Source organism: Notothenia coriiceps, unplaced genomic scaffold, assembly GCF_000735185.1.
Source record: "Notothenia coriiceps isolate Sejong01 unplaced genomic scaffold, NC01 NC01_scaffold00001360, whole genome shotgun sequence".
In the NCBI taxonomy this organism is placed as follows: Eukaryota; Metazoa; Chordata; class Actinopteri; order Perciformes; family Nototheniidae; genus Notothenia; species Notothenia coriiceps.
Window position 1 is genome coordinate 398 of NW_011334061.1, and position 4,502 is coordinate 4,899.

Here is a 4,502-nt window from a genome sequence, read left to right on the forward strand (position 1 = left end):
TATACCTCCTCTAACCTTTCTCACCTCCTCTAACCTTTCTCACATTGACCTCCTCTAACTTTCTCTTACCTCCTACTTTTTCTCACATTGACCTCCTCTAACCTTTCTCACCTCCTCTAACCTTTCTCACATTGACCTCCTCTAACCTTTCTCACATTGACCTCCTCTAATCTTTCTCACATTGACCTCCTCTAATGTTTCTCACATTGACCTCCTCTAATCTTTCTCACCTCCTCTAACCTTTCTCACATTGACCTCCTCTAACCTTTCTCACCTCCTTTCTCACATTGACCTCCTCTAACCTTTCTCACATTGACCTCCTCTAACCTTTCTCACATTGACCTCCTCTAATGTTTCTCACATTGACCTCCTCTAATCTTTCTCACATTGACCTCCTCTAACCTTTCTCACATTGACCTCCTCTAATGTTTCTCACATTGACCTCCTCTAACCTTTCTCACATTGACCTCCTCTAACCTTTCTCACCTCCTCTAACCTTTCTCACATTGACCTCCTCTAACCTTTCTCACATTGACCTCCTCTAACCTTTCTCACATTGACCTCCTCTAACCTTTCTCACATTGACCTCCTCTAACCTTTCTCACCTCCTCTAACCTTTCTCACATTGACCTCCTCTAACCTTTCTCACATTGACCTCCTCTAACCTTTCTCACATTGACCTCCTCTAACCTTTCTCACATTGACCTCCTCTAATGTTTCTCACCTCCTCTAACCTTTCTCACCTCCTCTAACCTTTCTCACCTCCTCTAACCTTTCTCACATTGACCTCCTCTAACCTTTCTCACCTCCTCTAACCTTTCTCACATTGACCTCCTCTAACCTTTCTCACATTGACCTCCTCTAACCTTTCTCACATTGACCTCCTCTAATGTTTCTCACATTGACCTCCTCTAACCTTTCTCACATTGACCTCCTCTAACCTTTCTCACTCTCTAACCTTTCTCACATTGACCTCCTCTAATGTTTCTCACATTGACTTCCTCTAATCTTTCTCACATTGACCTCCTCTAACCTTTCTCACATTGACCTCCTCTAACCTTTCTCACATTGACCTCCTCTAACCTTTCTCACCTCCTCTAACCTTTCTCACATTGACCTCCTTTAACCTTTCTCACCTCCTCTAACCTTTCTCACATTGACCTCCTCTAACCTTTCTCACATTGACCTCCTCTAACCTTTCCTCACATTGACCTCCTCTAACCTTTCTCACCTCCTCTAACCTTTCTCACATTGACCTCCTCTAACCTTTCTCACATTGACCTCCTCTAACCTTTCTCACATTGACCTCCTCTAACCTTTCTCACCTCCTCTAACCTTTCTCACATTGACCTCCTCTAACCTTTCTCACATTGACCTCCTCTAACCTTTCTCACATTGACCTCCTCTAACCTTTCTCACATTGACCTCCTCTAACCTTTCTCACCTCCTCTAACCTTTCTCACATTGACCTCCTCTAACCTTTCTCACCTCCTCTAACCTTTTCTCACATTGACCTCCTCTAACCTTTCTCACCTCCTCTAACCTTTCTCACATTGACCTCCTCTAACCTTTCTCACATTGACCTCCTCTAACCTTTCTCACATTGACTCCTCTAACCTTTCTCACATTGACCTCCTCTAACCTTTCTCACATTGACCTCCTCTAACCTTTCTCACCTCCTCTAACCTTTCTCACATTGACCTCCTCTAACCTTTCTCACATTGACCTCCTCTAACCTTTCTCACATTGACCTCCTCTAACCTTTCTCACCTCCTCTAACCTTTCTCACATTGACCTCCTCTAACCTTTCTCACCTCCTCTAACCTTTCCTCACATTGACCTCCACTAACCTTTCTTCTCAGTAAGATCAAACCCTCCTCTCTCCTCGTTTCTCCCAGGGTTCCCCAGTGCTGTTGCCGGGTAAATGTTGGGCGTTTCACGGTGTGCAGGGCACGCTCCTGATCTCCCTCTCTCACCCCATCACCGTGAGTCACGTGACCCTGGACCACCTCCCCCGATACAACTCTCCCACCGGACGCATCGACTCCGCCCCCCGAGACCTCCAGGTCTACGTGAGTCACCCCAGAGAATATTGTCGTGGCAAATGATCATATAATCATTTAAAAAATATACTCTTATTGTCTTTTTTTTGTACACTGTTAAATTGCATGCTTAGTCTCGTGTGTGTTTAACAGAGACACATCGTTAAGGATTTACAGTTCAGGAGGCAAAGGAAGAGTGAAAGGTGGATTTGCAAATGGTTAAAGACAAGGGGGTCTGTTACGTCCTTGCTCGTGGAAAGTAGAAAGTAACATGTAACCAGTTGAAATTGGTAAATTGGAAGTTAATTAAAAGTGCGCAGTAAAATTGGCAACAAACAACCACAATCAAAACAAAAGGCCACAAAGGCACCGGTTTAAACAAACAACAAAAGGCACTAAAGAAGTTAACAGAATTATCATCTGCCACATATGCAGAGCTCTCTCGACTAACGGTCTTGTAGTTATCCCCGGAAGGTGTGTGCGGGGATTGGAGAGTCAAGCCCGGCCTGCTCCAATCCAGATCTTCGGTCACGCCTACCGGGGGAGGGACAGGAAAACCAGCATCCAATGGCGTCCGGGCAACGGCACAGCTCATATACATAAAACACACACAGCTGCAAACGCTTACAGACAGGTTAATGGGCAGATAGAAGGCGGCACCCGTAACAGGGTCTTAATGATGGGATGTTTAGATGATGTCTAAGAGAATTGAAGGGTGGGACCAGTTGGATATTCTCTACTATATAGTGTGACTGTGAGCTGTGTTCTGGGTGCAGAACTTCTTTATCCTCTGAGGATGAATTTGCTCTGTTCCTACTATTTCATAAGTTATTAAAACTCTCCTATCATGCAAAATGCAATTTGTGATGTCTTTTATACATCAACATGTGTCCCTGGTGTGTCCCTGGTGTGTCCCCGGTGTGTCCCCGGTGTGTCCCCGGTGTGTCCCTGGTGTGTCAGAAGACTCACAAAGTGTCAGGAAACAAAACCCTCTCTCTTTTCCTCCATACCCACAACTCTAAAAACGGGGGAACAACGGAGCTGATCCAGATTTGCTGCGTCATGACGACATTACTAAAATGTGGGCGGGCTTTACCGCCACGGGCCAATCAGAAACGTTGCTGTCAGAAACAATAAGACGTGTTGTGGAAGTAATATGGCCTGTATTTACATTAGCATGCTAACACTCAGAGCTAACCTGCACTGGAGAGAGTCTGTGTGAAGAAGCAGGAAATCAAAAGGAACTCACCTTGTGGTAAACCTGAGAGAGAGAAATAGGAGACCTTTAATCCATATCAGTTTTTTGGGTTTGTTTTGGTACACTAGCTACAGAGACCTTTACATCTGTTTGTCATCCTCTGTATGTTATTGACACGGCCCGATCTGTATCTCCCAGGGCATGAGAGAGGAGTCAGAGGAAGGCTCTCTGCTCGGGACGTTCACCTACGATGAGAACGGAGAATCTACGCAGACGTTCAAACTGCCCGTGAGTTCAGACTGAGGAATGGTGATGTGAAAATGAATTGCATTGTGAACAGGCTAGTCATTAGAATAGATTCACTATTGATCTCTGATTGCAGCCTGTTTACAAGACATTGAGTTAAAGATAAACTAAAAGCATTAACAATAAATACAGAATAAAAGATGAATATCTATAGAGTATCCATAGAAAAAAAAATGTAATGTCATTTCTGCTTTATTTATCTCTTACATTTCCCTCCTCCTCCTCCTCCTCTCAGATCTCCAGTGTTGTCTACAGACTGGTGGAGTTACGTGTTCTCAGTAATTGGGGTCACGTTGACTACACGTGTCTTTATCGTTTCCGTGTTCACGGGCAGATTTCCTCGTCGTGAGACAACACAGCAGGAAGTACATCTCGGGTGTGCCATGTTTTAAAAAACAATAATAAATGAAGTATGGAGAGGTGCGTTCAGGACCAAATGCTACTGAGAAGATGTCTAGTGTTGCGTTAGAGAGTGTGTTTTAATGATCACAGAAATCATAGGAAGGAATTCAACAAATGAAGAGTGTACATAGTGCTTCTAAAAACCAAAGATCTACCTGCTGAAACCATGTAGGAGCATATCGTTCTGGAAACAGTATGCTTGTGAGAGTGCCACAGAATCATTTTATAACGTTTGTTTTTAATATTAATTATTACTATGTATCAGCTATAGAGAGGTGCAGGGATGTCGTATTCCCATGTTGGTCCCTGAAGGCAGCATCTCCTGGTCCAATGGGATTCCTCCATGTGATTTTGGATTATTGCAGAAAATAATCTCTGTGTCAAACAAATGTTTACGATACTTACACGTTTTGTTTCTGAAGTAAATTGCTAATGCTAAAGGCGGCTAACGTAGAGCTATAAAGGAACAACAGCACGGTCACATGACTTCACGTCTCCACCGCTAAGCTAAAGGCGGCTAACGTTGAGCTATAAAGGAACTACAGCACATCGAC

At 43.9% G+C, this 4,502-nt stretch overlaps 1 long non-coding RNA gene across 1 annotated transcript; it reads left to right on the top strand.

Annotated features, from left to right (window-relative positions):
• The first annotated feature begins 1,900 nt into the window (after positions 1-1,900).
• On the top strand, positions 1,901-4,442 carry LOC104960341 (uncharacterized). The gene is made up of 3 exons (XR_799980.1): positions 1,901-2,072; positions 3,439-3,528; positions 3,782-4,442. It is a non-coding gene; the product is annotated as an uncharacterized lncRNA (long non-coding RNA).
• The last annotated feature ends 60 nt before the right edge of the window (positions 4,443-4,502 follow it).